The sequence below is a fragment of the Lissotriton vulgaris genome, chromosome 9 (assembly GCF_964263255.1).
Source record: "Lissotriton vulgaris chromosome 9, aLisVul1.2, whole genome shotgun sequence".
Taxonomy (NCBI): Eukaryota; Metazoa; Chordata; class Amphibia; order Caudata; family Salamandridae; genus Lissotriton; species Lissotriton vulgaris.
In genome coordinates this window covers 325468155-325486058 of record NC_141697.1, presented here as the reverse complement: position 1 = coordinate 325486058, position 17904 = coordinate 325468155, and the positions used below count along the sequence as shown (strand labels likewise).

Sequence of the window (17904 nt, the reverse complement as noted above, 5' to 3'; positions counted from 1 at the left end):
AAAAAAGCAGTCAAGAGCAAGCAGTGATGACATTTAAGAAGCTGATTTGACAAACTTATCATGCTTTGCCACAAATATAGTTAATATCTAGTTACAGCATCATTACATGGAACTCTGTCACTTTCTAGCTGGCCGATATTGCTAGGTAGACACTTCTAATGCCAATCTGTTACAGGACAGTAATAAGCAAGATCTTCTTAAGGAAGATTGAGTGCAGTAGAAACATTTTGTATTTTAGTTTTCACTCCATAGCAAAATGGCTAGTAAGCAGTAGTTAAGTCACATTTGTCCCCCTAGCAGCAAACCTAGCTTGCGGTAGAATCCTAAAGAAAAAATTGAGGAGCAACCCCTTGGTAGTTTGAGGTTGAATATCAAGTCTTCTTTCACATGGTCTACAGAAGGACACTAAATGATATTGAAACATTTTTGCCACTGCTCAAAGTTTTAACAGAGCTTAACACCCCCGCAAGGACATTAGTTGTCAGAGCCGAGGTAATGGTACATAATGAACAATGGAAATGTACAGCTTGTGGCCAATAAGACAATTAACATCCACTCAGCTGATTTCACCAGATGCTGGCAAAGAGGCCATAAACACGTCTGATTTTATGTCCATGCTTCACTCAAAAGTTCACTAAGCTCAGAATTTAGACATCACCTTCTGATTGACTGAACCAGAGTTCTCCAAACAAGATATACATTTCTAATTGTACCACTGAAAAGTCTGCAAACTTTGACCAGGAGTTAACATTTTTATTGTAATTAGTCCAAATGCGTATGAGCCATCTAAGTTACTAAACAGATGCGAATGTAATGGATTGAGGGTTGTTGTGGTAAAAACATATTTTTACAGATTTTAGCTTGTGAATACAAATGGCCGTTTTAATGCTGTGCTCCTTTTGTTGCCTTTCATTAAACGAAGGGAGGGATTTTTTTTCTTCAAAGTGATGCTTTTGATTGTCCCATATCCCTAAGCTCAGTCATGTGTAGATCTTACAAACACATAGCAGGTTCATCAGACTTGTAGATGGTCAGGGCACAGTCTCAACTCCTGCTTAAAGGGAGTGTTAGATCTTTATGTTCTCAGATGGAAGGCATGCCGACCTCTGAGGCAACAAACTCAATGACCCTCATCTACCCAGCCAGGATGAGACTTCTCCTCTTTTTTTGTTTATATATTTATTGTTATTTATAAAGCGCATTATTACCTGAAAATGTCCTGGTTCTAAGGAAGTAACAACCAGTTGCAACTACAGACTAGTCTACTGAGTAAATGCTTTTAATCTGTTTTCTGAATTTAAAAAGATTGGTTTGACATATACGATTGTAAGAGAGCAGGATCCACTTAGGTTGCAATCTTAAAGTCAAAACATCTGTCCCCTTGATGAGCTGTATTAGTTTTAAGTAGCCAAGTGTTCTAAATGGAACTTACCATGAGAACAATTGCTTAACAATTGCTTAACAAAAGCGGGAACTTGATCATGCAAGTTTTAAACAAATACAAAGGCTTTTAAAAAGAATACGCTTCTCAACAGGCAATCAGTGAAGTGCGCAGACAAGACAAGATGGAAGTGTGTTGCTGCAAGTTGAGGAGCAGAGATATTCCTACAGATCCTATACCATGTTTTAGCACCTCAATTACATGCTTACTTCCAATCATTTGGCAGGCTGCCAGATTTAATGGAAGGGTAAGTTAAGATCAAAAAGGGAGTCAAATCAAATCAAATTCTCTTTATTCGGTTTTCCATAGTTATCGAAATACCATAAAAGTTCATAAAATACATTGTTAACATAGTTGGTTTAAAAACAGATAAAACCAAATTGACATTATTGTCTGTTAAAATCTAGTTGTACATATATTTACAGTTTCATGGGTAGGTTATAAAACATCGTATGAAGTACAGTGTCAATTACGCTTACGCTTGTTAGTTGTCTTACAACTACCCCAACCTAATCAGAGTCATCACCGTTCATAAAAGCTGTACATTTGTCAAAGATTGGTACGATGTCTAATACAGAATTTGAGAAAGTGGACTATGGATTTAGCTATAAGTTCATTTTCTAAGTACTGGGGGGCCAAAAAGGCTGGGCGACACTGACGCATCCCCAGTTCTTTCAGAAGCGAAACTATCCATTGCCTGCGTGGTATTATATAAAACTTGCAAAAAAAGAGTACATGTATAGTAGATTGTGGGGAAATAGAATCACAGGGACAAGACGACAAATTTGAGGACCAATCATTTTGGGAGGGAAAAGAAATCATGCGATGGAACATATTAAACCTAAAACGGGTCAACAAAAATTTTCCATGCTGATTTATATTATACTGTAAGTATGGCTGGATAGTATAAACAGTTTGCGCTAACAATATTTGTTGGACAGAGGATTTCCCTATCTCGTTTAATAAACGCAGTTGTCCCAAATGTGTCAAACAGGCTGTCTTTAATTCTTTCCTTGAAAGGTCCACTATTGTTGTTGGGTCGGCAAAAAATCTTGTAAGACCTATATCTTTTAGAAATGCCTTAACATATGCCAACCATTTAATCTTCCCCAGGTTATCAAGCTTCATACAGTCCTGCACAATCGATCTTGTCAAATGACATTGTTCCGTAACCCAAATACGGCGCCACAGCATGACTGGTTGGATTTTTATGGTGTCTGACATGTAATCCAACCCCAATTCAAGATGACACCCGTATGTTGTGGTACTGTTCGGCACTGCCAGCAAGTATCTTAGGAATGAGTTTTCAATTTTCTGGAGCTGGTCAGCGTTTACACATCCCCAAACCCCTGCTCCATAGGTTGCAGCACTGACACATTTTACGCTATATATCTTGAGCATTTCTGCTGGTGGTCTCTTTCCCAGTTTCTGCGCAAATGCTTTTAATGCAGTTGTGGCCCTTAGGAATACTAGTTTTCTTGAGTTAATAGCTTCCCTCCACTTGAATGCGTCGTCAATTAAAATCCCTAAATAGGGGTATATTGTTGTTCGATCAAGGGCAACATTATTCACATAAATATTCTTAACTTTTCTACGTTTTAGGCCAGCATGCATCACAAAGGTTTTTCTTATATTTACTTTAAGATTCAGACTTGCCATAAACAAACAATACTTGTCCAGAACCCGTTGGAGCTGGACTGGGGTTCTGGCAAGAATGACCACGTCGTCGGCGTATAATAAAGCTGGTATCTGCCGACGACCAATTGCGGGAAGATCTTCGCTACCCTCAAGCATGGCAACCTCAAGTCCGTTGGTATGCATGGTAAATAGGAAGGGGGCCAGCACACATCCTTGTCTGACCCCCTTCTCCACCACAAAACTATCCGTTAGTTTGCCTTTGGTCCCAAATCTTACTCTTCCTGTAGCTCCTGTATATAATTCTCACAGGAAGTTGACAACTGAAGGGTCTATTCCTATTTGTAAGATGATTGTCCACAGCCTTGAATGTATAACACAGTCAAATGCTGTGGACAAATCAACATATACCATGTGTAGGGAGCTTCCCTTGGCCTGGACGTACTTTCCTGCCAACAATGTCAGGTTCAAGGCCTGGTCCACCGTGCTTAATCCTTCCCTAAACCCATATTGTAGGTCTGAGATTACGTTCTGATTGTTAGTCCACTCCTGGAGGCGGTTGAGAAGAATGCGTCCAGCCATCTTCCCGAGTTAATCCAGGAGTGAAATGGGTCGGTAACAAGATGGCCTATTTCTATCTCCTTTTTTGAAGATAGGAATCAGTGTCGAGGTTGACCAAGATTCGATTAAGCCAACCTCTTTAGCAGCATTTAACACGTTGGTAAGTATCGGGGACCATAGGTCTGAATTATGTTTGAAGAGGTCCACTGGGACCCCGTCCGGTCCAGGAGCCTTTCCGGATTTAGAGGTTTTTATTGTGTTGCGAAAACTGCAGGCCTAGTGGATATTGGACTTGGATCAAAGGTTCTGAGGGGTCTATTCCATGCTCTTTCTCCTGGCTAAATACTTGGGCAAAATACTTCACCCATTCTTTAGCATCAATTGCAACATCTAAAGATGGTGAGTCTACTTTCTCGTGTAAAAAAGGGGACCTCACTATTTGCCAGAAGGCTGCACTATCCTTTAGTGTACTACTTTTCAGGAGTTGACTCCATAGGGCAGCTAAAGCTGCCCTGTCCAGCCTCCATTGGCTCCCAGTTAAGGAGAGGATTAAGTTTAAGACCCTTTGCTATGCCCACCGCATCGCTCAGGACAAAGGTCCCGAATACCTAAAAAATCTTCTTACTATACATCGCCCGACCAGGAATTTAAGATCATCTGGCATGATGCTATTCAAACTACCCCGAATCACTAGAGCCAAAATGGGAGGAACATCCTTTAGATATTTAGCCTCCAAACACTGGAATGCGCTCCCGCTCCACCTGCGGATGGGGCCATCCGAACTGAGATTTAGGACAAAACTAAAAACGTATCTGTTCCCGAACATCTAATCCCACTTTGAGCTCCAGTACCACAGCGCCTCTGGATTTCTGTATTATGTTAACAGTCAGCGCGGGGACACACAGTTTGTGCAGCCAGGCGCTTTATAAATGTTTTATTATTATTATTATTTATTATTATCTCCTTTTTTCTAATTTTTAAGGCTAATGCATAAGCCTTTCTTAATCTTTTGACCTCCTCCATATCTCTCTTTTCTCTGGCTAGGGCCTTTTTTAGCTTCGTGTACGCTTTTGTACATGTTGAACTAAACCAACCCTTTTTAACTTTCTTATTTTGTTTACAGTTTCGGGTTAGTTCTTTCTTTATATTTTCGACAATCCCACTGTAGCTAGCCAAAACTTGTTTCGGGGTGGCCAAAGGGTCGAGGCACTTTTCTATGGCTTGCTTGCTTTGTCTAACTATTTTAGTAGTTACAGATTCCTGGTCAAGTTTCCCTCATTTTAACGTAAATCCATTTAACCGGTCTAATGCTAGCTCCTGCTGATCTAACAGATTTAACTGAGAAATTTCTTCTCTACTTTGGACTTCCTGTAAGACAACACTTATGGGGAAATGATCACTGAGCACATTATTGACAATTTCAAAGTTATCGATGTATAAAGCCTTACTAGACGAAACGAAAACATAGTCTATTAGGCTTTTCAGACCCCTTCCATTAAATGTTGGAGAAAATATAACTGGGGGGGTCTTTAGCTCATTAGCAAACCCCACATCTGTTTCAACCATTATCTTGTTCATTTTATTGCCCTCTACCGTATGTGTAAAATGTGTTAAACCATTTTCCTCATCGTCAAAGATCCCACAATTAAGGGTGTTACACTTTTTGCATAGATGTAAATTAAAATCACCACCCCAAACTAGTGTAGGGGAATCATTTATATACTTTATTCGTAGATCCTGCAGCAAGAGAGATATCTCATTTATCAACAATGTTACTTCGCCTGAGTTCAAGTTATTATAAAAGTTTACGAGAATATAAACAGCTTGTCTATTTCTTCGTAGAATTATTAATTGGTAGTTTTGCTCTAGCTTTAGAGGGGTAATTTCCTCGCAGGTCAGGATGTTTGAGACATATGTGATTGGACCACCCTTACTCCTCCCAGCGGTCGATCTTTTTGCTGCTGAAAAATATGTCTTTTAGCCCAATAGGTGGATCAGAGCGTTAAGCCATGTTTCTTGAAAGCAGATTATATTGCTCAAATTTACCAGATTCAAAAAACTATTGTCATTGTGTTTTGGGGCTATATTCCAAAACATTATCCTTAATTGTGAGTCAGGTGTTTTGGAAAAAGAAGGCATGTGTTGAGTCTGCACATTATCTTGTGTCACTCTCTTGGTGGGGTCTCTTGTTTTTGCTTTATTCACTGATTTGGAGGGGGATCCCAAACTGTATAGGCTATCTTTGTCAATACTAAAAATTCTGTAAGTATTCTCTAATGCTGCTAGCTCTTCTTCTTGTGCAGCTAATGTGTTTGGTTTAGTAAATGACTTATTGGATAAAATTAGTGTGTCAATTGGTATAAAAATTGTCTCAGGAGATCGGTCATTTATAGAGCTTTCAGATGTTTGAGCAGGTTTGTCATCATGAATCCTTGGACCTATACAAACCTGCTCAAAACATACTGATGGTCAATCAACCATCTCTAAACAGTTGTATCTATTAGAAGTTGGTATACCACCCCAACCTTCCCTAAACACTAAATCTCTCCTGTCATTGCCTGTCCAGTCTGCCCATTCACTTCTCCCATACCTATTGCCTACTTGGTTCCAACCCCTATCCCAGTTACCTGCTTGATTCCAGGACCAATCCGGTCCTTCGATGTAGCGGGCTACTGGTGGGTAGAAGAAAAATAGGCGTTTGGTACTTATTCCATCCTTTTTTTCCACCAGATATGATCCACCACACAACTCGAAGTTTACTATAATACAGTCACCCGAAGTTCTTTTCAGTTCGTGGCCAATCCAAGGAACCCTACGCACCGTGATAATCCTGCTGTCACAATTTTGTGGCAGTGGTCTGTTGATATTCATGGGGAACCTTATTTTTTAGGGACCAACTGGGTTCCTCAGTGTTATAACTTAGCTCAGGAACCCACGTCATAATACCTACGAATGGGCTCGCTTCGGGCGGAAGATTTATTGGAGGGTTTGTGGGCTGGCTCCCCCCTCCCTTAGCTCGTTCTCCCATGTGGTTATGTCTCGAAGGATGGTTACTTAAGACAGCATTTTTGGGAAGATCTTTAGTAGGGTTGTTTATTGGGGCTTGATTTTTTTGTGATTCAGAGACCTTTTTAGTCGAGTCTTGAGGAAGCTTTACTTTTGAAGCTGTAAGTCCGACAGGAATACTTTTGGTGCATTGCCTGACATGGTGTTGGCAGTCTTATTTTTTGTGCCCCCTGCAATAGTCGTCACTAAACCCTTCTGGTTGTTCGGGTTCTTCACGGTTAGGGTCATTGCTGCTAGTTGTTTCTCGATAGTGGTGAGAGTCACTTGGATTGGCTGTAGTTGGATCTTAATTATTTCTTCTATCCTGGCCAATAATTGATTGTTGACCTCACATACTTTACATCCGCCACCCGTATCACCACTCGTGTTATCAGCCTCGGTGTTGTTATCAGTAGCATTAGGGTCCACAATACTTAAGAGGGGATTAGTTGTATAATTTTCAATGTTCCGTTCATTCGTAGGGTTACTCTGCTCCCTTAAATCTGGTGTAAGTCTTCCCACCCCCTGAGTGTGAGACAGTGTCTTAGCTGCATTTTTATGCGTTTTTTTACTTGGTTTCCTCCGCTTCGGGATTGCACCTTCCCTTATCCCCCTTGGTTGAACCTGTATAGGATCCACCCGAGCTGAGCTAGCAAAGATGTTGGGCGTTGTTTCAGGAGCCCGACTCAGTTGCGAGTCCAGCAGCGATATGGACGCCCACAAATCCACCAAGTTGGGTATACCATGGATGTCTACGCGTGTTTCCAGTACAGCAACCTTCTCCCGCTGATGACAAGGAGTTTGCACTAGCGCCAAGGGACCTAACGAGGACCGTTTTGCTTGAACTAGGTCTTGCGATACTCGTCAGTCCAGAAGTATTATACCCTGGTCTATTGCTTCATTAGCCCTGATAATGAATTGGTCGATCGGGCCAGTAGTCTGAGCCCAAACTTTGTGCCGTTTTGCTCCTACTACCTCTAGTTGACATATTTCACAATACACAGTAGACCGGTTATTAAAAGAGCGAGCAAACAGTTTTTGCTCCAGAAAGCAATGCAGTAGTGCAAACAAACAGAAATGAAGTCGCAGTCAATAGATATAAGTTGAAATGTTAGAGAGATGGCCCAGTCCAGTCTTACCCGGTCTTTGACGGGCTTGGACGGGCCCGCCCTTGGCCCGGGCTTCGCCCGGTGTCCCGCTCGCGTCCCGTGAGGCGGGCTTACGCTCTTTTTATGCACCCCCGCACCCCCTGGCGCGGTTTGTTGAAGCGCGGAGCGCATGGGGTGATGGGAAATGTGGTCCCAGCCCGCACTCCGCTCGGCGGCCACACTAGGCAGATGACAAGCACTAGAGAGGCGGCGAGAGGCAGGCGGGCAGCTCCGGTGTCTCACAGATGGTTTAAAGGGCGAAGCTGCGCTATGTCCTGGTGGCAAGGAAAGGCAAGGCAAGGCAAGAGTTTCTCCAAAATTAAGGAGCAAACAGGACAAGAACAAAAAAGGAGTCAAGTGCTAGGTGGTATTTTATGGAAACTTTGCACAGAGCATGGGTCATAGAGTTATCCCAACCTAATGGTTTTTAAAACTTACAAGGCCAAATCCGTAGCAGTAATAATTCAAATACACATTTCACTCATTCAAGAGAGACGTCTGACAGCACTGAAAGCAGGCTACAATTGAGAGAGTGAAGGATTAATAAATTGTCTTGATCATCTCCATAAATAAATTATAAATTGAGTCACATAGCTCTTGAGAGAGTGGCACGCCAGTAGGAGAGCCATTAGCCCTTAAAAACTCCTTAACAATTTTAGAAATATTTCTGAGAGACACTGTTATTTTAAAGAATGTGGTTACCATTATATTTGAAATGAGTTTGCTTGAGTTATACCCTATAAACATTGAGCCCTTCCTTATCTTCCAAGGAATAATATTTGCAGCATTTCCTTTCTAGAGTTTCACAACCACTTTTACCATTTGGTTTCTCACTGGAGTACTATGGGGCTGATTGGGACCTATGATGGGGAAAAATAAAAACTATCAGAGCAACGACATCTCAAGCAGAAACAATTCAGGCATTAATATTGGTGGTATTTTGTTTAGAATTGTTGTCCAAGTTACAACATTGCTCCTCTAGCAATGTACCAAGTTTTGAGGAAGAAATGTTAGGCTGCTTATATTTGGCCACAAGTGACTGATGTGCATTAACGGGTTTAGTGCACATATTGTCAAGTTTTATTGCAAACATAAGTGCTAAGTGGTGTTAGTAAATAACAGGCAGTTCATTTAAGTCACTGATAAACTCTCGGACCCAAATATTAAGTCCAAGGTACGGCCCTCAGATCGAGTCCTCTTAGACACTAAATATTATGATACCTTCTGATGTACAAGAAAGGAAAACTTTTAGAGAAGCTGTTAAAGAAGCAGAAACAACCCACATATTAAAATCTCGTACTAGAACACATTTAGATGAATTTAATACTATGGAGAATCATCATTTGCAAATTTCTCACAAACTTCAACTGGACTTCCAGGAGTATGTTAAACCAGAGAGCTGGAAAAAGTATCAGAAACAGTAAGAGAGAGAAGGATAGTGTTTCACCATAAGGAGACACGTCCATATGGAAGATTCATACTTGAAGGTGTTCCCTAAAAATACCTGCAATTCCTTCTACTAGATAAAGCTAAATGAAGTATTTTATAACAAGAAGGTTCTGCATATATATCTGGAGTATTTGCATCCTTAATCTATGTTTCTGTAGTAAAAAAGAAACCATGATCGTAGTCCTCAATTCAAATAAAAATGGGGTCAGCTTTTTAGATCAGGGATTGGACATGTAGCAGGCTACATGCAGCTGACCCTTAGCCACAGTAGTATGACACAGCTCCGGTACCTTTGAATGTGAGGCTTGTACATTAGCCCCAGATGAGAGTGCAGCTGGGAAAATGAATTGGCTCTCATATTACCTCGAGTGGAGTTCATCGAAGGTTGAGTACACATCCATGACGAAGAACAGGTTTGAGCCTGTACCGGTGGTAATAGTGTCAGTAGGAGCTTGCTGGAGTAATTATTTCCTTGAGTACATCCTCCTACCATATTAAGAGGTTTTAGTGGTGAAGGCATCTGGGGTGCAGATGGGCACAGATTATTATTATTATTATTATTATTATTAATTCATTCTAGGTAAAGCGCGTGGCTACCCTTCGGCATCCCAGCGCTATATGCAGCCTCAAGAAAGTTTTGGTCTCACTGCAATTGCTGGAACAGCCACGTTTTTAGTTGTTTCCTGAATGTTAAGTGTTGAGTCGTTGATCTGAGCTGGATCGGGAGTGTTTTTCAAAGAATGTATTATATGAGAATATACGTACGCCCGAACGTACTCTCACAATTGTAGGGACCTTCACTTGAAATAGATTGGCCGATCTCAGGTTGCGCGAGGGTCGATGAAAGGACATTAGCGAGCGGTTAATTTTAGGACCAGTACCCTAGAGGGTTTTGTGCGTGATGCAGAGTGACTTGAACATTATGCGTTATGAGATAGGTAGCCAGTGCAATGCTCTCAATTCTGGTTTAGCTGAGTGTTTTCTAGAGGTGTTGTGTAGCAGCCTGGCTGCGCAGTTCTGCACCACTTGCAATTTACTTGTGGTGGTCTTCGGGGTACCCAGGTATAGTGAATTACAGTAGTCCAGCCGAGGCAGTATCAGTGCCTGTACCATGGTTCTACGTGCTGTTTCTGGGAGCAGAGGCAATATTTTCTTCAATTGCCTCAGTATTCCAAAGCATATAGCTGCTACTTGGACTGCTTGGTGGTCTAGTTTCAGTGACCTGTCTAGCCAGATTCTAAGCTTTTGATCCTTCTTTGGGTTTCGGGCTGGGCCCAGGCGCATTGGCCAGTTCAGTTTTGGAGGGCTCCTAATGACATTGCTGAGAATCATTAGCTCCGTCTTCTCCCCGTTAAGCTTAAGGTACGATTGGTCCATCCAGGTGGCCACCTTTCCTAGGTAGGATTCAAGGTTGACTGCGCTCTTCTTAGGGTGGTTGAGGGCAACCACTAGCTGAGTGTCATCCGCTAAGGTTACTATTTGGACCCCATACGGAAGGACTATCTCAGCCAGGGGTCTCAAGTACACATTGAAAAGGGTAGGGCTCAACGATGACCCCCGTGGGACCCCGCAGGTTAGAGGGATCTTTCTTAATGTAAGCCTTCCTTCAAATACCTGGAATGTTCTATCCGTTAGGAAGGACTCGAGCCAGGATAGAGCTTTGCCTGCAACTCCCACCTCCTTAAGTCTATCCAGTATAATGCCATGATTTACAGTGTCAAATGCGGCACTCAGATCAAGCAGGATAATTGCCACTGTACCTCCCAGATCAAGCACTTTTCGTGCTTTCTCCATAAATGTAAGTAGTGCTGTTTCGGTGCCATGGTTAGGTCGGAATCCTGTTTGGGAGGTGTGTAGAATCTAATGGGACTCAAGAAAGTAAGTAAGGGTCTTGTTTACATGTTTTTCTAAGATTTTGCTAGTCAAGGGGAGTAGCGAGACCGGTCGGTTGTTGCTCCAAACCTCAGGATTTAGGTTGGTTTTTTTTTATAAGTGCTTTAACAATTGCATGTTTCCAGATTGGTGGTACGATCGTAGTGCTTATGGATGAGGTGAGCACTTCCAGTAGAACCGGTAGTATAACCTCTTTTACTTTATTTATTTATTTATTTATTTACAAGCTTATATAGCGCTGGAATCGACTCCATCAGGAGTATCTCTGCGCTTTTGGGCCAGTCAACAAATACAGATAGGAACACTGATACGGATTAGATCTCATTTTTAAATAAAACAGTTTTAAGGAGTTTTCTAAACTGTATGTGAGAGGTGCAGAGTCTGAGATTTAAGGGGAGTCGATTCCATAGATTGGGTCCTGCTACGGACAGTGCTCTGCCTCCGTGTCTGGTCTTTTTGACACGAGGAACCACCAGTTGATGGCTTGTGCTGGATCTAAGTGGCCTAGACGGGATGTAAGGAATGAATTTCTGTTGCAGGTAGGTAGGGCCTTGTCCATTTATGTTTTTATGTATTATACAACAAATTTTAAATTTTACTCTTTGTCGTATGGAGAGCCAATGAAGTTGTTGTAAAAGAGGTTTGGATGCTGTTCTTGGTGGGGCATTCAAAACTAGGCGCGCCGCTGTGTTGTGCAGCATGTTGGCTGGTGCTTGATCACAGGGAGATCCGGATTTTACTGTCGTGAATATTTTGGAGAGGGTGTTCAAATCTAGGATCGGGAGGTTGACAAGGTGGTCCGGACTCTCCATAATACTTTCTGTTGGACCCGGCCCGTTGGGCAGGTTCACCCCTAGACTTTTTGCTTTTTCCTAGCCTGTTTATGGAACCTGGTGTTGGTGATTTTAGGCCTCTGCGCACTTTTTCACTGTGGTACAGTGTAAAGTGCTTGAGCTATCTGTGAATGAGTGGTGAGTGACCTGCCCTCCCATAGGAATGAATGGGGAATATGTATGCCCATGGTAGTTCCTGATGTGTGGGGAGTGCAGGGGCGAGTTTGGTATGTATGAACTCGTGAGAATGAATGCTGCAAAATGATGTATGCGGCATGACTGTCTAGTCTGGAAGTACTACTTTTGGAAGTTGGCATATTTGTGTAAGTTGGTGCTGGCGTGTGATTGGCTGGTGAGCCTGGCCCAGAGTGCCTGGGCCTGCTTGTGGATTGACTGTCTGGTTTGAGGATGACAGGGGCTAGAGAGCCCAGGAGGTTGTCTGAAGTCAGCCCATGGATGAAAGGCAGCATCTGCTGCCAGGGAAGTGGGAGGAGATGGCACCTGATAGTGAAGGGCTGTGCCTGCCTAACTACAAAGCTGGCTCCACCTCCCGCTGGGCGACTGACACCTCTGTCCCTGATACTGAAGGGACTTCCCTGTAACCAGTTCTGGCTGGTTCTCACACTGCCTACTTCAAAGCACTTCAAAGGCTTTTCTGTCTATTAGAAGGGGCTGTGCTCCCTTCCAAAAGGTTCTTGTTTCTGACTTGAATCTGCCAGGGGCATGCTGCTGCTGGGGCCCAGGGGAATCCCTGGGCCCTGCCCATCCCCTGGACCTCTGATGGACTTTTCCTGCTGGGGGCTCTGCTGCTCCCTCCCCTGTACTGCTGAGGTCCTGCACTGCTGTGGGACTGAAGGACTTTTGCGCTTTCCTGGACCCCAGCGCCTGGGAGGCGCTTTCCCTTGGATGTGCCCTGTTACTGGGGCTCTAGTTGCTGATGGGGCCATCCCTGGGGGCCTGTCTGTGCCCCTACGCTTGAGAGCGTTCTGTTCTGCCCCGCAGCGCCTTGGGAGCGCTTTGGCGCTTGCAGCCCTGGAAGAGCGCTTCGTTTTCTGCCCGTATCGCTGTGGATTGTGTTTAGCGCTAGGAGCGCTTTATTGTTGGGAGCCGGTGCCCACCCAGCGTGGATTTGCCCCGCTAGATCGTTGTTTGGTCTACGAGTGCCCACCTCGCTTATGTGCCGTTTTTTGGATCGGCTGCCCACACCGATATTTTGATTGCCTGCCCGCCTGCCTGCCTAGCGAGGGCCGCCGCGCTGCCCGCAGCGACCCGGAAGTACCTGGCCGGCCGGCCAATCCCTTCGCGGCCGGCCGGAAGTCCCGCCCCCGCAGCCCGGGGGAGGAAAAGGGAAGCCATGGTGTTTGCCTTCCGGTCTCCCGTGTCGTGAGGGAGACCGGAGATGCTGCAGTCAATAGAGAGGCTCCCGTGTGCTGAGGGAGCCCCGAGGAAAGAGAGGCGCCCCGGAGGAGAAGTGGATCGGGAGCCTGGCGGCTCCACTCGGAAGGATGACGGCGGAAGGAGAAGGCGGGGCTCCATTGTGAGGAGGAGACCCGCCGCCGAACGGTGCCCAGCGGAGACCGCCGTCAGGCCCAGAAGACTCCGGTGAGTGGAGCTCCAGAGAGGGCGGCTGATCCTAGTGGTTGCGATGGAGGAAGGCAGCATTTGAGCGGCCCCGTGGCAGCGGGCCGCTCCTCCTTTGACCCATATAGGGTTTTAGAGCTCCATGATGTTGCTGGCAGCGCCGGGGGTGAGGCAGAGACAGGGCGGCCCCGGATGGCAGTGGGCCGCCCCAACATGTGTAGAGCCTGGAGAGGGCTTCGGGGCCATGCCCTTTAATGCCGAGTCCCCCGTGAGGGACTCCCAACGAGGCCCACAGTGATTCAGAGCCTGTGTGGCTCCAACGTCTGGGGCATGGGCGATATGCCCAGAGCCTGTGTGGCTCCAGCATTTGGCCGCAGTGTTTGTTTAGAGCCCTCGAGGCTCTTGGCGCCATTTTGTTGATTTCGAATCCCCAGAGGGGGGACTCCAACGCTGGGTGCACAGTTAATGTCAGAGCCTGTGTGGCTCCAACCTGGCGCAGTTTGATTCTCAGCTGTCCAGCAATTAGTGGGCAGCTGCACCGTTTAGGTTTTGTGTGATGCCCAGGTGCCCAGCAATTAGTGGGCACCTGCCACGTTTAGGCTTTTTTGGTACTTTTGAAACTGGCGCTGCATGGCAGCGCACCCTGACTTTGGACTCAGGGCATCTTTGCCCCACAAGGCCAGTTGGCCTAGGGACTGCCACAGGTAGTGGCTTATGTAGTATTGGCGCAATGTGATTTCTATGCTTTTTAATAGTTATTGCTAATGCGAGTTTTTGCGCTATTGATTTATTATGCACCTCTGAATGTGTAGGTTTATGCATTATGTGTCTTTCTTCTTGCGCTGCACCTCTGAATGCTTAGTCATCATGTGTCTTCTTGCGCTGCACCCCTGAATGTATTTTATTGCATCATGTGCTCTATTCTTAACACCTCTGAATGTTTATGGCATCATGTGTTTCTCTTTATTACTCCTCTGAATGTGTTCATGCATCATGGGTAAGGTGTTCTGGTTGATACCCCTAAATGTGTTTATTCTTAGGTGGTTGTCCTTATTACTCCTCTGAATGTAAGTTATCGCATCATGGGTAACGTGTTCTTTTCCTAGACTCCTAAACGCTGAGTGATACTTAGGTGGTTGTCTTTTCTACTCCTCTGAATGTAGGTTTATTACATCATGAGTAATGTATTCTTTCTTAGACCCCTAAATGCTGTGTGATACTTAGGTGGTTCTTCTTAATTAGTACAGGTGGTCCTAATAAGGTCCTGTTACCAGTGGTTACTGGTTGTTATCTTTGATTATTATTTAATATTCTACATTTTATCTAGAAGTGCTATATCTGAATATGACAGTGGCCCTTGTGGCCCTGTCTTGTGTACATAATCCTTGTGAATATTGCCCGTGCCAGTTGGCACCATGTATATGTGTGATTTTATCTGATGTGTTTTTACAATACAAAAGTTATTTTTATAATAACCTTGTGTGGAGTCTCTTTTGTGGTGTGCCTAGTATGTTGTTGCTGTTGTGCGCTGGCGCAAATGCTTTACACATTGCCTCCGAGTTTAGCCTTACTGCTTGAGCCAAGCTACCAAGGGGGTGAGCAGAGGTTATCTTGGCGTGTGACTTCCTTGCCCTGACTAGAATGGTGGTTTCTGCCTGGCTTTGGCGTCAGCCTTAGCCTACCAGAAATAGCCAGTTCTAACATTGTTGGTCAGCGGTGCGGATTTGGACATGTGTTTGCGCAGTGTCATAGCGACAACTGGCTACATTACAAAACTCTGCAATTGTTTTTTTTCAGATAGTCACATGTATGGGATTATTGTTTTTGATTTTCTTTCCTCAAGAGTGTCACTTTCAAATGTGTTTCTGCGCTTTATGTTTAGTGGCAGATGGGAGAAAGTGACAGGGCGGGACGCCATTAGAGGGGGAGGTTCCCATAGCTTAGGAATCCCTTGCTGGGTCCAGCGTCCAATCCCAAAATCCTGTCCCTGTGTGGGTAGATGGAAGAGAGGGAATGTGAGGAGAAATGACTAGCTCAGGAGGGTGGTTTTTCCCTGAGTGTAGTGTGTGTGTCTGGATTCCCCAGTGCGGTAGGATCCAGTGGTGGCAGCTTTAATGTGTCCAGTGTGTTAATTCCCATTCCCCGCTCCCAGAGTTTGGTACCTGTGTCACGTGTGGTCAGGTTGAGTGATCAGGGGTGGTAGAAACTGCCTTACCAGTCCGAGGGGGGGGGAGTGTGCGAATGAATGATGTGCTGAACTGGAGGAGTTGGTGTGAGTTTTCTTGCATGAGAGGTGTACCTCTGTTGGTGTGCAGGAGGTCCTGCAGAGGCACTGGACAGGAAGGTGGATGTCTGGCGGTGTGCTAGATGTCTTGCAGAGGCATTAGGGAGTGATTCTAAAAGGAGTGGCTTGTGTATCTGATGATCCTGTGAAGGGGAAGAGGTTCATGTGTAACCCAGCTAGGTCCCAGTAGTATGGTAGGGGTGTAGGGGCTCACGTCCTGTCTCAGTGGAGGCGGAGTGAGCGTGGGACGGTGTGTCCCACGTTGGCCTGAAAACCTATCTCAGGGCCTGGAGGGTTCCCTAAGGGAGCGCCAGGTCAGGGGCCTAAGCTGTACATAGGTCATTTGAGGAGGATCTTCCTGTGTCTAGAGGACGGGGAGTGTCTGTAACCAGAACTCCGGCGGTCCTGGTGTTGGGCAGCACCACTCCTAGTGGAGGGTGCAGAAGTCCTGGCTCGCTGAGCATTTGACCGTCTAGAGTGCTTGACCATTTGTGGGGCCTCTGGAGGTCGTTCCCCTAGGAGGGGGGAAAGCTGGGTTGGGGTTGTGGCCTGACCTGGGAGGAGTACTGGAGTAAAGTGTGTCACTGATACGCCGCTGGCATGTGCTCTGTCTCGCCTGAGACATACTGATACTGGAAGGGGGTGCAGAGGGACGGTGTCCTTACTTCTGACCCCGGTGCAACCTGAGGGTTTAGATCTTAGGTTGGGAGATTAGGAAACTTCTAGGTCAAGAGGAATCTCTGCCAAAGTGGATCAGCTGAAGAGACTGAGGGGCTGCCCTTGCTGTGTGTTCTGGGGCTCACCTGCAGTTTGTTGTTTCCACCAAGGTAGAGGAAAGGGGACTTTGCTGTGTACTGTGTCCCCCCACCTGCTTGAAGAGGGACTGTGCTGTGTGCTTTGTACCTCAGAAGTAGAATAGTTTCCAGGTGGTAGACCAGTGATGGAGTGAGGTCCTGATCTGGTAGGAGAATTGTGTTCTGGTGAGTGCTTTTCTGTGAGGGTGCGGAAACCCAGAAGTAGAGGTAGGGTGGGGCATTCTTGCCCGTGACCTCTGGTCAGCCTGAGGGTATGGTCCCTAGGTTGTTGGATCAGTGGTAGTTGTAGCTACACTGAGAGAGAGAGTGGAGAATGGCTATTGTATGCCAGGGGTTACTACCCCCCACTCTGTGGATTAGTTAGGACCTGTGATTTGGATGGCCTATGGCCTGGTCTTGGCTGTGGATGACTAGTGAGTACCAGTGGGGTATCCTAGTTGTGTCAGAGAGTTAGTGTAGGTTCCGAGTGGCGTAAAACCGGAAGGTGTCCCTGCTGTGCGGGTCCGTGTCCGTGTTTTTGTCGCCCAAAGCAAGGAAGCCCATCAGTGGAGTGATTGGTCTACCCTGCGTTTTGGCTGGAACGGGGTTGTGTTGGACCCGGCCCGTTGGGCAGGTTCACCCCTAGACTTTTTGATTTTTCCTAGCCTGTTTATGGAACCTGGTGTTGGTGATTTTAGGCCTCTGCGCACCTTTTCACTGTGGTACAGTGTAAAGTGCTTGAGCTCTCTATGAATGAGTGGTGAGTGACCTGCCCTCCCATAGGAATGAATGGGGAATATGTATGCCCATGGTAGTTCCTGATGTGTGGGGAGTGCAGTGGCGAGTTTGGTATGTATGAACTCGTGAGAATGAATGCTGCAAAATGATGTATGCGGCATGACTGTGTCTAGTCTGGAAGTACTACTTTTGGAAGTTGGCATATTTGTGTAAGTTGGTGCTGGCGTGTGATTGGCTGGTGAGCCTGGCCCAGAGTGCCTGGGCCTGCTTGTGGATTGACTGTCTGGTTTGAGGATGACAGGGGCTAGAGAGCCCAGGAGGTTGTCTGAAGTCAGCCCATGGATGAAAGGCAGCATCTGCTGCCAGGGAAGTGGGAAGAGATGGCACCTGATAGTGAAGGGCTGTGCCTGCCTAACTACAAAGCTGGCTCCACCTCCCGCTGGGCGACTGACACCTCTGTCCCTAATACTGAAGGGACTTCCCTGTAACCAGTTCTGGCTGG

The 17904-nt window shown here is 45.5% G+C and overlaps 1 protein-coding gene across 1 annotated transcript in view; it reads left to right on the top strand.

Annotated features, from left to right (window-relative positions):
• EML5 (EMAP like 5) overlaps nucleotides 1–17904 on the top strand; it is a 1453541-nt gene that overhangs the window by 1128315 nt on the left and 307322 nt on the right. The window lies entirely within an intron of this gene.